This window comes from Tamandua tetradactyla, chromosome X (assembly GCF_023851605.1).
Source record: "Tamandua tetradactyla isolate mTamTet1 chromosome X, mTamTet1.pri, whole genome shotgun sequence".
Taxonomy (NCBI): domain Eukaryota; kingdom Metazoa; phylum Chordata; class Mammalia; order Pilosa; family Myrmecophagidae; genus Tamandua; species Tamandua tetradactyla.
Genome location: NC_135353.1, coordinates 39,404,635 through 39,421,088, shown reverse-complemented (window position 1 = coordinate 39,421,088; position 16,454 = coordinate 39,404,635).

The following is a 16,454-nucleotide window of genomic DNA, read 5'->3' as shown; positions in this document are numbered from 1 at the left end:
CTCTCTTAAAAGGCTCTAGTAAGCAACCCCATCTTGAATAGTTAGGAGACACATCTCAATGGGAACCATCCAAACAAAAGTTACCACCCAGAACTGGGTCAGTCACATCTCCATGGAAGCAATCAAAAAGCTTCCACACAGCAATATTGAATGAATACTAAAGCACATGGCATTTCTGGGGCACACAACAGATTCAAACTGGCAAATTCCACACTTTGGAACCCCAAAAGATATGTTCTTTCCAAATGCAAAATACATTCATTTCATAACAAAATCAGAAAGCCTGAAACCATTTCAGTAACAGTGCAAATACAATTCAAAGTCAGAAATAGTACAAAATCTCATCAAAGTCAGCTACAGGCATGGTCTGCCCTAACGCAAACTTCTTCTCTGGCTCTGGGTTGGTAAAACATAAAACACGTTATCTGCTGCAAACAAAGAAAGGAGGAACAGTTATAAGATACATATTCCCATTTCCATAGGGAAAAATTGGAAGGAACAAAGGGATCATCTCACCTATACAGTTCCATAACCTGTAGGTCAAACTCCATTAAATTTCAAAGACTGAGAGTCATTTATCTTCAGGGCTTTAGGAAGGGACCATCCCACTCTTTCCAAGGGCCTACACAGTGGCCTGCCTCCCTCAGAATGAAATCTTGGGGGACCTTGCAGAGACCATTTTTTTCTTGACTTCACCCATGCCAAGCATCAGGGCTGCACCTGGGTGCCCTGCAGTCTCTGGGGTAGATGCTTAACCCCTCCCAAACAATGTGGTGGCAGCCAGACTCTCTCAAATACCAAAGGATAACTCCATCTCCAATCCTGTTTTTTTCTGAAGTGGCTGACAGGTTCCACTTTTGCTTAAATACTCATGTGATGCACTATTTTCTGGGATCTCCCTTCCTGGGAGTCCAGAATTTTCCAGAATATCAATTTCTGGTTTCTTTGTACCCAAGAGTTCGAGTCTCAAATTATCTCTTTTCTCTCCCATTTTACTATGAACTTGAAGGAGCATCCAGACTGCATTTTCTCCATTTAGTTTGGAAATTTCTTCTGCTAAATACCCATTTTCATTACACTCAAATTCTGCCCTCCACCTTCAAAGAACGCCTTCCTTCCAGTTTGGACCAACACATTCATTTCGGTCTAAAGGCCTATCAGAGGTATCTTTGGAATCCACATTTCTACCAACAGTCTCTTCAAAGTATTCTAGGCTTTCTCTATCAAGTGTCTCAAAAATCTGCCACAATCTTCCCTTCATCCATTAAAAAGCTGTTCCAACATATTTGGTATGTGCAAACAACAGCGACACCCCACTTTTCTGGTACCAAATTCTATTCTTGTTTGAAAACTTCCAGAATGTGATATACCAGAAACAGAATGGCTTTTAAAAAGTGGAATTCATTAAGTTGCAAGTTTAAAGTTCTAAGGCCATTACAATGTCCATATTAAGACATCTACAAGAGATTACCTTCGCTCAAGAAGGGCCAATGAAGTTCAGAGTTTCTCTCTCAGCTGGGAGGGCGCCTCGCAATATCTGCTAGCTTTCTCTCCAATCTTCTTGCTTCATGAAGTTCCCTCAGGAGTGTTTTTCTTTTTCATCTCTAAAAGTCTCTGGCTGCATGGGTTCTGTTGGATTTTCAAAAGTGATTCCATTTTAAAGGGCTCCAATAAGCAACCCCACCTTGAAGGACTGGAGACACATCTCCATGGAACCATCTAATCAAAGGTTCCCACCCATAATTGGGTGGGCCACGTATCAATTGAATCAGTCACAAAGCTCCCACCCAGCAATATTGAATGAGGATTAAATAATTTGGTATTTCTGGGGTTACAAAACAGATTCAAACTGGCACTTATGGTAACATTATAAAAGCTACATAGCTATACAGTCTTCTGCAAGAATCAAGGTAACTGGTATACAGTTCAACAGTTTCAGGTACTTTCATTCAGCCACAACAGTACATTATAAAATAAAAATGGATATCTATATATTGCATAAGAATACCTTCAGGATAACCTCTTGACTCTCTTTGAAATTTCTCAGCCACTGAAGTTTTATTTTGTCTCATTTCTTTCTTCTTTCTTTTGGTCAAGAAGGCCTCCTCAATCCCATGATGCTGGGTACTGGCTCATCCTGAAATCATGTCTTATGTTACCAGGAAGATTTATACACCTGGGAGTCATGTCCCACATTCATTATAGTTTTTAAATACTCCATTCATTTCCTGTAGCTGCTTGTGCCTGAAAGACAAATTCTGGGAGAAGGGTCACTGTGGTAAGGAGTTTCTGAAGTCAGGGTTTCTCAGTCGATACAGGGCCAAGGACCCACTCAATGGGCATAGAAAAGTTACAGAGTTCCCTGTGGGGGTGGATAGACTGAGATGAAGTCTAAATTTTTATTTGACACCCCCTGAATTTTTGCTTCCCTGAGCTACCTAGCAGATGTTGCTTTTCTACAAATTGTTCCCCATATATTTAAGGTGGTACTGTGCCTTTATGTCTCAACTGACTGTTTTGGGGTGGGATTCAACAGAGTCTGACAGCTTATTTTGTCTAAGGTAGATTGAGGTCCTAGCACAGAGGAGATCCAACAATCTGGATTTCCTAATCAAAAGCTACAGACAATGTACAGAAATGCTTCCACCTCACCCTTTCTTGCTGAAGAGTTGCCCTTCAGCAAACTGGTCCCTGGGGTCCCAAGAAGGCACTGTGTTTCTAAATCACCTCCATTTTCACCCATGTCAGGGGCTTCTCTCACACCTCAGACCCAGCATTCTGCATGCAGTAATAAAAATTCACTATCAGAAGTGGGGCAAGATGGCAGCGTGGTGAGGTGTGGGATTTATTTGGCCTCCAGAACAGCTAGTAAATAGTCAGGAATGGTACAGTATAACTGTTGCAGGAACACCTGTAACTGGACACACAGTGCCTACCAGTCTGGACCAGGTGGAATGGCTGAGATCCCACACAGTATTGTATGTATGTCCTCTAAGCTAGAGAGGCCATTGCTCCTCCCCTACAGGCACAGCAGGATGATTCCCTAAGGGGAAGGGAAACAGGTTTTACTAATAGCAAGGGCTTAGCTCAACCAAGTTCCAATTGCGGAATTAATTAACAAATTCTGACTACTGAAAACAAGCCCCAAGCACATATAAATCAGGAATAAGCACTAAAGGAACTAGAAATTTGTGCATGATCAGAGAGGATCAGGGAAAAAAAGAGGATTTTTGAGTTTGACAGCACAAAATACTGGAAAAGTGCTGGGCCCCAAGAAAAGGGGGCACATAGCATCTGGAGATACATAGATCCATATGCCAACTCAAGATCTTGATTAGCAAACCCAAGGAATGGGGATCTATCTTTGTAAAGGCTTGTATGTTTTTCTTTTTACTCCTTAACACAGCTTATTAGATAAAACTGGAAGCATTCTCCAGGCCATAACCGTCATAAAGCAAGTCTGAGAGACAAATTAACTAGTCAGGTGAAAAGAGTTAATTCCTTGAAGAGTATTTCTTCCCATAGAAAAGGGGCTGGGGCCCAACTCAAGTGGAATCTGTCTTTCAAGGAATTCAGGACTCATGAACTGGAAAATGGAAGTAATCAAAACCTTCCTACTACCTCAGTTCTATTCCAACCATGCCCCTGGCAGGGAGGGTATGCTGAAACAAAAGGCACTGCATAAATTTAAGCTGATGGGAAACCGTGGACAGACAAGCATAACATCCTGCGCAGGATAGGAAAAGCACAGAGTCTAGAGGTTTCATAGGAATGTCTGAAAACCTGTTGTGTCTCACCTTCAGGGAAAGCTGATGCTGGATACTCTTTCTTCCTTAGACATGGGCCTGTCTTTTCTGGGAAAATCTGATTAAGGTCTATAATATCTGAGGAGACCTTCCTCAAAAAAAAAGACTCCATATAGGCAGGGCAAGAAATGGATAAAAAGTACTGAGAAATTCTGATCAGTTAAACAGAACCTATGCTAGAAGTTTAGGATAAGTTGAACTGAATGTCACAGAACAGATAAAGAATAAAGCCATCCAGCAAGAAAACCCTAGGCAAAAGAGTGAAAACAACCTCCAGAATAACCTAATTAAATAAATCAAATGCCTAGATGCCAGCAAAAATGATGAGTCATACTAAGAAAATCAAAGATATGGCCCAGTCAAAGGAACAAACCAACACATCAAGTGAGATACTGGAGTTGAAACAACTAATTTAGAATGTTTGAAGAGACTTGAAAAATCGCATCAAAAATCAGATCAATGAGTTGAGGGAGAATCTAAAAGAGGCATTGTGTGAACAAAAAAAAGAACTTGAAAGTTTGAACAAAAAATCACGGAACTCATAGGAAGGAAAGGCACACTAGAAGAGATTAAAAAAACCAATGGAAACCTACAAAAATAGATTTGAAGAAGCAGAAGAAAGAATTAGTGAACTACAGTATTGGACATCTGAAAACTGACACAAAAAAGAAAATATAGAGTAAAGAGTGGGAAAATATGAGCACGGTCTCAGGGAATTGAATGACAACAAGAAGTGCATGAATATAGGTGTTCTGGTTGTCCCAGAAGGAGAAAAGATGGGAAAAGGGGGAGAAAGACCAATGAAGAAAATAATCACTGAAAGCATACCATCTCTCATGAAAGACATAAATTACAGATCCAAGAGTTGCAGCATACCCCAAACAGAATAGTTCCAATTAGACAAACTCCAAGTGTGCTGGTTTGAAAATATTGTGTATCCCAGAAAAGCCGTGTTTTAATCCTGATTCAATCTTGTGGTGGCTGTTGTTTCTTTTAATCCTGATTCAATATTGTATGTAGAAACTTTGATTAGATTATCCCTACAGAGATGTGACATGCCCAATTGTGGATTTGACCTCTTGGTTAGATGGATATGTGACTCTGCCCATTCAAAATGGGCCTTGATTACTTTACTGGAATCCTGTAAAAGAAGAAACGTTTTGGAGAGAGTCAGAAATGGCAGAGCCAACCGAGCCGACAGAAACCTCAGAGCTGACAGAGAGAAAGCCTACAGAAATGACAAAGCTCACAGAAACTTCACAGCAGAGCTGGCACAGATGCAGACATGGAGAATATGGATGTTTGGAGATGTTTAGAGCCCAGAAGATGTTGCCATGGGATATCAAGCAAGACAGAATTTAGAGAGAGCCAAGATACACCAAGAGATGAAAGTCAATCCCAGAGAGACAAAGTGAAGTACCCCACAGGAAGAGAGGCTGAAAACAATGGAGCCCACAAGCAAGGGACCAGCAGATGACAGTCATGTGGCTACCGAGCTTACAGGTGTTCATGAACCCTCAGCTTTCCATGAATTAATGTATCTTTAACTGGATGCCTTAGTTTGGATAATTTTATAGGTTTAAAACTGTAAACTTTAAATTTTTTAATTTCCCTTTATAAAATCTCTCCCATTTCTGGTATACTACATTCCAGCTTTCAAACTAACAAACTAAGACACTTACTAATCAGATTGCCAAATCAATGACAAAGGGAGAATTTTGAAACCCACAAGAGAAAAGCAATCCATCAAATATAAGTGAAGCTCAATGACAATACATCCGGATTTCTTAGCAGAAACCATGGAGGTGACAGTGCAATGGGATGATACTTTCAAGATACTAAAATAGAAAAACTACCAACCAAGAACTCTATACCTAGCAAAATTATCCTTCAAAAATGAGGAAGAGATGAAAATATTTTCAGAAAATCACAGAGAGAATTTGTGACTAAGGACCAATTCAGCAAGAAGTACTAAAGGGAACACTACAAGCAGATATGAAGAGGCAGGAGAGAGTGGTGTGGAGAAGAGTGTAGAAATGAAGACAATAAGTAAAGAGAAAAAGAGAAAAAAATTGACATGACATATAAAATCCAAAAGACAAGTGGTAGAAGAAAGTACTGCCTTTACAGTAATAAAATTAAATAATAATGGATTAAACTCCCCAATCAAAAGATACAGACTGGTAGAATTAATTTAAAAACAGGACCCTTCTATATGCTGCTACAGGAGACTCAGTAGTGTCCTAATTTTAACCAAGGACAAAAATAGGTTGAAAGTGAAAGGTTAGGAAAAGATATTTCATGCAAACAACCATCAGAAAAGAGCAGGAGTAATATACTAATATCGGACAAATTAGACTTCAACTGTAAAACAATTAAGAGACAAAGAAGGACACTGTGTATTACTCAAAGGAATAATTCAAGAAGAAGACATAACAATCATAAATATTTATGCACTGAGCCAAAGTGTTCCAAAATACATGAAGCAAACACTAACATCACTGAAAGGAGAAGTAGACAACTCTACCATAATAGTTGGAGAATTCAATACCTTGCTCTCATCAATGGATAGAACATCTATACAGACGATCAATAAGGGAACCAATATTTGGAATAATGCAATAAATGAACTAGACTTAACAGATATTTAACAAACATTACACCCTATAACAGCAGGATGAACATTTTTCTCAAGGGCTCATGGATCATTCTCAAGGATAGACCGTATGCTGAGTCACAAAGCAAGCCTCAATAAATTTAAAAAGATTGAAATCATACAAAGCACTTTCTTGGATCATAATGCAATGAAGTTGGAAATCAATAACAAGCAAAGGGCCAGATAATTCACAAAATTATTGAGGGAAAACAGCACACTCTTAAACAACCAGTGGGTCAAGGAAGAAATTACAAGAGAAATCAGTAAATATCTCAAGGCAAATGAAATGAAAATACAACAATCAAAATTTATGGGATGCAGCAAAGGCAGTGCTGAGAGGGAAATTTATTGCCCTAAATGCCTATATTAAAAAAGAAGAAAGAGTAAATATTGAGGAATTAATTGTTCTCTGGGAAGAACTAGAGAAAGAACAGCAAACTAACCCCAAAGCAAACAAAAGGAAAGAAATAACAAAGATTATAGCAGAAATAAATCAGATTGAGAAATGAAAACAATCAAGAAAATTTAAAAAAACAAACAAACAGAATTTGGCTTATTTGGAAAATCAATAAAATCTATAGACACTTAGCTAGGTTGACAAAAATAAAATGAGGATACAAGTAAATAAAGTCAGAAATGGAAGAGGAGACATAACAACTGTCTCCTTAGAAATAAAGGAGTAATGAGAGGAAACTATAAGCAACTATGTAGTAATAAACTAAACAGCATAGATGAAATGGACAATCTCCTGGAAAGGCATGAACAACCAACATGGCCTTGAGAAGAAATAAATGATCTCAGAAAACAAATCACAAAGAAAGAGATTGAATCAGTCATCAGGAAGCTCCCCAAAAAGAAAAATCCAGAACCAGATGGCCTCACAATCCTTCTACCAAGGATTGAAGAAAGAATTAGTACCAATCCTGCTCAAACATTTTTTTAAAAAGTGAAGAGGAGGGAAAGCCATATGACTCATTCAATGAAGCCAGCATGACACTAATACCAAAGCAAGACAAAGATACTACGAGGAAAGAAAATTACAGATAAGCTCTTTAATGATTATAGATGCAAAAATACTCAATAAAATACTTGCAAATGAAATCCAGCAGCAATTAAAAAATTATACACCATGATCAAGTGAGATTTATTTCATGTATTCAAGGGTGTTCCAACATAAGAAAATCAATTAATGTAATACTCATATCAACAAATCAAAACAGGAAACCACCTGATCATCTGAATTGATGCAGAAAAGGCATTTGACAAAAGTCAATATCCTTGCTTGATGAAAACACTGCAAAGGATAAGAATAGAAGAGAACTTCCTCAATATGATAAAGGGAATACATGAAAAATCCACAACTAATATAATCATCAATGAAGAAAGAAGGAAAGATTTCCCTCTAATATCAGGAACAAGACAAGAACCCAATGTCACCTTTGTTATTCAACATTGTGCTGGAAGTTCTAGCCAGAGCAATTAGACAAGAAAAAGAAATAAAAGCATCCAAATTGAAAAGGAAGAAGTAAAATTCTGATGGTTTGCAGGTGACAGATATTATATGTCAAAAATCCTGAAAAATCTATAATAAAGCTACTAGAGTTAATAAATGATGAGTACAGCAAAATGGCAGGGTACAAAATCAATGCCTATAAATCAGTAGTGTTTCTATACACTCATGATAAGCGATCTTAGGAGGGAATCAAGGAAAAATTACATTTACAATAGCAGCCAAAAGAATAAAGTATTTAGAAATAAATTTGAATAAGGATACAAAAGACCTATGGACAGGAAACTAAAAAAAAATTGCTAATTGGTAATATAAATCATGGAAGACCTAAGTAAATGGAAGATGTGATGGTTTGAATCTGTTGGATACCCTAGATAAGCCATATCTTTTAATCCTCACTCAATATTGCTGGGTCGAATCTGTTTTATTGTTTCCATGGAGATATGGCACACCTGATTGTGGGTGGTAACTTTTGATTAGATGGTTTCCATGGAGCTGTTTCTCTATCCTTACATAGTGGGATTGCTTACTGAAGTTCTTTAAGAAAGAACCACTCTGGAAAAGGATTTAGAGCCATTAGAACCAACAGAAACCATGAAGCCAGAGATTTTCAGAGTGGAAGGGAAATGCCCCCAGGAAAGCCTTATGAAATGAGGAGCGAAAGCTAGCAGACATCTCCATGTGCCCTCCTAGCTGAGAGAGAAACCTCAAATTTTAACGGCTCTTTCTTTGGAGTTAAGGTATCTTTCCATTGATGTCTTAATTTATACATTTTTATAGCCTTCAAACTATTAACTGGTGAATAAATAAACTTCCCTTTTCAAAAACCATTCCATCACTGGTATATTGCATTCCTTCAGCTTACAAACTAATGAAGACTTTGGTACCAGAGAAGTGGGGTACTGCTGTGGTTTGCAATACAAATGCATTGGAACAGCTTTTTAAATGGATAAGGGGAAGGTTTTGGAAGAGTTGTGAGGAGCTTTATAGAGAAGCCTAGAATGCTTTAAAGATACTGTTGGTAGAAATGTGGACTATAAAGATACCTCTGGTGGCCTTTGACAGAAATGATGCATGTGTAGTTGTAAACTGGAAGGAAAGTCATCCTTGTTTTAAAGTGGCAAAGAATCTGGAAAAATGAACCACTGATTTTAGATGGAAGACATATTTTAAAAAGCCCTAAGCTTGGATATTCAGCAGAAGAGATTTCCAAATTAAATGTGGAAAGTGCAGCCTGGTTTTTCCTTGCAAGTTATGAAATGAGACAGGAAAGAGATATGCTGAGAACTGAACACTAGGGTATGAAGAAACCAGAAATTGAAAGGCTGGAAAATTCGAGACCCCAGAGCATAGTGCCCTGCATGATGACTTAAGCAAATATGGAAGCAATCAGCCATTTCGGGAAAAGCTAGAATTGGAGATGGATTTTTCTAGGAAGGATATGGGGAAAGTCCTTTTGTCTGAGTGTTATGATCCTGCCTATTACATAGAAAATCAACAAAAGTGTTGTGGATTTTCTATAAATGGAACCACTGCCCGTTTGGACTAAGAAGGATAGGAAAAAGACACATTGGAGGAAAAATAACTTCAAAGGCAGAACCATGGAAGCTAAGGTCTGAAGCCAAGAAACCTCAGGCCAGGAGAAAGGACCCACCCAAGTACTTGGAGAGGTTGAGCTTGTCTGGAAAGCAGAAAGTGGGCCTGCCATCTCACTGTTTGTGAGGAGTTGTGCCCAAGGCCATGGAGAGGTGAAGCATATTCTTTGGGCATTGGAGAGACCCTGGCTGCCACCAAACTGTTCTGAGTGTGTTAAGTGAATGCCCTAGAGATGGCAAAGCACCTGGATGTGGCCCCAATGCTTGGACAGGGTGGAACTGAGAAAAAAGTGGTCTCTCCAGTGTTCCCAAGAGTTGCATTCAGAGAGAGGTGGGCCTCTGTGAAGGCCCTTGGAAAGGATGTGACTGCCACTTTCCAATGTCCTGAGGATGAATGTCTCTCAAACTTTGTAATCTAGTGGAGTTTGACCAGCAGATTTTTGGGTCAGGTGACTCCTGTGTTCCTTCTAATTTCTTCCTATGAAAATGAGAATATGCATCTTATGACTGTCCCACCTTTGTATATTGGCATCAGATAATTTGATCTAAGTATTACAGATCCAAAGCCAGAGGAGGATTTTGTCTTAGGACAGACCATGCCTGTAGGAGACTTTGATGAGATTTTGTACTGTTTCTGACTTTGTATTGTATTTGTATTGTTACTCAAATGCTTTAAGGCTTTCTGATATTGTTATGGAATGAAGATAATGAACATTTGGAAAGAACACAATTTTTAGGGGTCCAAAAGGTTCAGTGTATTAGTTTGAATCTATTATGTACTCCAGAAAAAGCTGTGTCTTTTAATCCTCATTCAGTATGCTGCGTAGAATCTCTTGTTTGTTTCCATGGAGATACGATGCACCCAATTGTGGGTGGTAACTTGATTAATGTTTCCCATGGAGATGTGTCTCCACCTATTCAAGATCAAGTTGCTTACTGTAGCTGCTTTTAAAAAAGAAAGAAAGAATAAAAATTGTGCAGAGGTCCCTAAAAACACTGGATTGAAAGTGCTCATTGAGTTTTGTAAGTCAAATCACATATGACCATTTTAGAAAAGTTTCATTAGATTGGAGGTATAGAAGCTAGACTTCAGTGTATTGAAGTATGAATGGGAGATATGAAATTAGATACAATAAATCTTATCCTTTTCTTCAAAAAGTTTTGTTGAAAACAAGAGAGATTAAATGTAGAAAGAAAGAAATATATAGTCAAGGGAGAGTTCTGTTTCAGGATGGGAAAGACGACATTATTTATAGACTGAAAGGATACATTAGAGGATGAGATAAATAATTAGGGACAAAAACAATCAGGTCCGCCAAGGAAGTGAGAGGTAATGAGGAAAAGAACAGAAAGAATGATTTTCCTTGAAAAGAAAAATTGTTATCTCTTCCCCTGATAACTGGAAAGAAGGTGAGTATGAATTTGGCTCAGATTGATTTTAGGTAATAAGTGTGCAATTTGAAAGTGTGCTTTATAAGTCAATTTTTCAACAAAGGAGGAGACAAGTCTTCTGCTGAAAGTGACAAAGTCAAAAGTTAGTAAGGATCTAAGAAGAGTGGCTGTTACAAGATGGGATGATAGTTGAAGGGAATGTGAGAGGGATCCTTCAAAGGGGAAGTAAAAAGATTCCTGAGTTCTACTGAGAGCCCAACATAGTTTGAGGATTTCAAATGTGTTGTGCTATGAATCCTCACATCTGTTTAAATTTATTACCCATCACTTAGCCATATTAAGTGTAGAAGTATTGAAATTATATTGTAGAAATGTTCTAGAACTGGCCTTTTCAGGACAGAGTGAAAAGACATGAGGTTGCTGCTGAAAATAGAATTCAGCTGATCAACCGTGGTCTGAATGGGAAAGGGAGAGACCCACAGGTCATTTGACAGGGAAAGGGATTGGGAGAGGCTTGAGGATAATGCAATACTCAGACTGCTGTAAAAGAAGAGAATATTCAAATTTATGATTCTGGAAGGAGAGCAGTTCTGAAAGAAAGCAAAGTTCAAGATAGAGGTGTAGGTTAAGGCCTCAGGATTGGGTGGTTGAAATGGAATGCAGTTGAAGTTATTGAAATTAAGGAGGTAAACTTCTTAAATAATCTGCATAGCTTTCATATAAATGAGTTCACAAAACAGAAAAAAGACAAACCATTTTGCAGACCATGTATACATTTGGGGTCTCTTAGGACTTCATTTATTGTTTTTTACTGGAAGCAGTAATGCTTGGCTTTGTTTCTGTTTGTAGAGAGACAAGAAGTCTCATAGGATTTGACCAGGTTCCTCTTATGACCCACACCATCATTTAGTAACTTGAACTGCTATTTCATTTATTTCCATCAAGGAATGCACGAAGCCACCAATTGCAATAAAACTTAAAATTCACTGGAAAACAATGTAGACACTTACAGCCAGATTTGGTCTTCTCAGAGGAGGTTCCATGTTTGCTATGACCATCTAGGAGTAATTAATACTCCTAAATATACTTTTTTCAGCTTAAACACTCTGCAGTTAAGAAAAATTTAAAAGTCTACCAAAGCTCTTGAAACTTTTACTCAATGTAGCGAGTAAGCTAGATTTGAATCCTAGCAATGGCAAGTGCTAGCTCTTTGATAAAGCATGTTGCTTATCTGTTCTATGATTTAGTTTTTAAATCTATAAAATAAGGGTAATGATACTGTATAGAGAGGCTGTAAGTATTAAGTGAAGTAATATATGCAAAACAGAGTGAAAATCATATCAGTTTTCAGCTTATAAATATATATATATTTTTCATTATGCAGAAGTAACAATGAAACACAACAAATGGGTATTAAACCAGTAGTCACTCTGAGCAGTTACCAAATAAAATACATGTATGTAGCAGAGTGCAATTATACTATTACTAGTGAGACAAATCTTCTGTTAATATCCATAATGATTTTTTAAAAAGAGTGTTCATTTGCTGATGGCAATATGTGCTAAAGAAGCAGGATATTGAGTTCTATTCTAGCTAGGACAATTAGCTTCAATTTTAGCCCCATGGTTTAACCAATTGAATGAATTAGTTGCAGATCAATGAGTATAGATATCAACCACTGGATATACTAAAAACTTAAAAGGTACATCAACTTTTCAGTTTTTTTTTTTGCAATTTCATCTCTTGGTCCTTCCTGTTTCACAAAGAAGAGAAAGCATCTTGAATTTCTGAAGAAGAAAAATGTAACTAGCAGCACATTAATTTTATTCGAACAGCTAAAATTTCAGTTGAAAATACCACAATTTCTTTATAATTACAACTATTGTGGTGTAGCTGGGCCACCATGTCTTTTCTTCTGACTGATCATTTTTCTTTTCTGTAATCAGATTTTCAAGATTAGTTTGTAGTTGAAAGAAGAGTCAGTCGAATTGTTAACGTAATAGAATTATTGTGTGAGTATGACAAATTGACTCTTTTCATTACAAACACTGTCATAATTGATCATATTATTGTTGGTTAGGATAACAAGTGCAATCTCCAATTTCTAACTTCAAATCAATGGAGTACATTTATTTTTATTTAAATGAATGCAAAGATAAAACCTAGGGGAAATGTGCAAATAAAAACAATAATTAACTTTCAAGTATTGTATTACATATCTATTTCTATGTAACAAGCTATCTGGAATTTAGTGGTGTAAAACAACAAACATTTATTAAGACAATTTCCTATGGGTCAGGAATGTAAGCATCGCTTAGCTGGGCCCTGTGCTTTAGAGTCTCTCACAGGGCTGAAATCAAGGTGTCAGCCAGGGCTGGGGACTCATTCAAGGCTCCACTGTGGAAGTATCCACTTCCGAGCTCATAGCAGGTATTGTAGGCAGAATAACAGCACCCCAAAGAAATCTATGTCCTGATCCCTGAAACATCTGAATATGTTATGTTACACGGCAATGGAGAATTAAAGTTGCAGATGGAATTAAGGATGCTAATCATCTGATATTAAAAGAGGGAATTTATCCTAGATTATACTGGTAGGTTCTATGTAATCACAAGGAGCCTTAAATGTGGAAGTGGGAGACAGAGGTCAGTGTCTGAATGACGAGACGTGAGAAAGACTTGACTGGCCATTGCTGGCTTTGAAGATAGAAGGGGAGTCATGAACCAAGGAATGTGGGCAGCCGCTAGAAGGTGGAAAAGACAAGGAAATGGATTCACCCCTAGAAACTCCAAGAAGGAGCATGGCTTTACTGATACCTTGGTTTTAGCCCAGTGAGACTCATTTAGAACTTTTGATTCACAGAACTGTGCAATAATAAATTTGTATTGTTTTAAGCCACTAAATGTGTGATAATTTGTTGCAGCTGCAAAAGAAAACTAATGCAGCGGTGTTCAGTTCCTCAAGGGCTCTTAGGTTGGGGGCCTCAGTTCCTCACTGATGGTTAACTGGAGGCCACTGTCAGTCCTTTGACATTTGATCCTCTTCAGCTTGCTTCATAAGAAAACACTTAAGAAGGTGGGGGGCAGAGAAAGAGAGAGAGTGGGAGAGAGAGAGAGCATGTCCAAAATGGAAATCAGAATCTTTTGTAACCTAATCACAGATCACACTGAAGAAGAGGGGATTAAACAAGGTTGTAAATTCCAGGGGCAAAAATAATTGGAGACCATGTCTGAAGTTGCCTACCACAAGTACTGATACAATACTCACAATATTTTCCTCATACTCAAAATCTCGAGAGTTTACATTTAGCTCCTTGTTCTTACTATTTTTTAAAGTTATCTTTTTTATCTGCTGAAATTTATTTTGTCATATTTTAAATATGCATATTGTTGTATTGAAATATGAAGAGAAAGTAAAGAAAAACTTAAATGTGATTATCTCTGGTGAAAGGATTTTAAAAGATGCATACTTTCTTTAAATTTTTTATAATTATTTTAAATTTCACAATGAGCATGAATCTATAGAATAAAAATTTAAATTAATTTTACAAAACTATTTGAACAAGTAGAAAATAAAACTTTCCATGTGTAGAATTTTGCACACTAATTTTGATGGGCATTGGGTTTTTAACTTAATTTGTGTTGTATATCAATCATATACCAAATACAGTGAACCATACACACCAACACCATTTTTTTGCATTGCAAAATAGGATAATCATGGCTTCCACAGGAAAAAAATATTTAAAGAACTTAGAATAAATGTAAAAGTTATGAAGACCCAGAAACCTCTCCTAATCTCTTATGAGAAAGGGGAGATGCAACAGGACTTTTTAATTAAATAAACTGATGTCTTTAAACCACATACACGAGGCCCTAACATTTGTGTAAGTCCTTCAGCTATTTTTTATAGAGTTTATCTTGCTCCCGGATAGCTCCATATTTAGACATATGGAATCTGGTCCAAACTGAGAAAAGTCACTTCTCCCTTGATTGGTCATGAGTAGAAGATTGGTCTTCGGGGTCACTGAAAGTGAAGGAAATACACTGTTGATTCTCTCTTGTCATTATTAGAAAAGCATCGATGTGCATTCCTCATTATAATAGTGAATTACAGAACCTGCTAAAACACTAGCAAGCAGAATCCTCATATAACTGAGTGCTTTATAGCGCTTCTTTGAGCTAAAATTATATGGGGACAAAAACCACAAACATTTATCATTTGAAAAAAAAAACTATTCACAACATGACGTTTGTTAAATTCCTTACTTTTGAAAAATGAGATGGCATCCATTACTATATCAGACTGAATAGCTCACTTTTTCTTCTGCCTACAGTGGTTTTTGCAGGTTGAATATTTTATATTTGACTGAAATAATTTATGTGTATGTGTGCATGTGCATATGATATTATAAGTGAAATGAATGAAAGATTGAGTTTTTTCTGAAGCTTAATGTTTCACCTTCTTCTGGCCAGAGAAAAGGTGGCCAGATAAACAGATGATTCTATCTGTGGTGGTATTTTACAAATTCACATAACATTTATTTTCTCTTGATCTATGTTTTTTGTACTTGTATGAGATGTTATAAGGTCAAAATAAAATTAATACCACCTACTAATAATGATGAGAAAATGGCTGAAAGCCCATTTAAAAAATAATTATCTTTTCTATAGTATGAGGGACACTGCATGCTACTGTAGGACTATCCTTTTTGACCCCTTATTTAAAAAAAATGCAAATGTATATGATTATCAATATAAGGACAATCTATTGCGGTATTTATATTTACTCATTGCTAACACTTTCTGCTGTCTTTTAATATTTACTGCTGTGGCTTTAAATTGCAGTAAACATATCACTTGTGGAAATCATCAATTTATGTATAAATATGCATACTCATGTAGATAAAATTTACATTCCGACGACCTAATATTTTTAAAGTACATACATTTCCTAATGATTGGATGTTATAGTCTGCTGTAATATGCCAAACTATGCTACAATGTATTAATGGATCTATTACTGCCTAGTGGCTATATAGTCATATTCTTAGGAGCAGTGATAAATAGGGTTAACAATGTAGCAATGATTAGTACCATTGATGACATGATTAGTGGGCCCAGTCATTCTGAGTCATTTTGTTTGGGATTTGTTTTATACTCTGTTTTGGCGGGTGGCCTGCCAATACAGACAACAGACAAAGAAAGGCCCGTTAGTCTTCCAAATGATAAAAATTTGACAATGCTTTGGTAAGCTAACGTTTTCGTGATTTACATATTTTTTTGTTGTTTTAATGATTGACTCATCTAAACACTTTTAACTTATTATGAATGATCCTAAGGGTGTTTTTCTTAACAGTGATAAGAAAAAGTGTCTCCGGAATGGACAGTGTTTGAAATAATTGGACTGTTTGCCAGCCACCAAATGAAGAGATCATCTGGATGTCTGCAGCCAACTCAAATTTGTTCCCAGAAAATCAGTCTGTAATTGGGGAC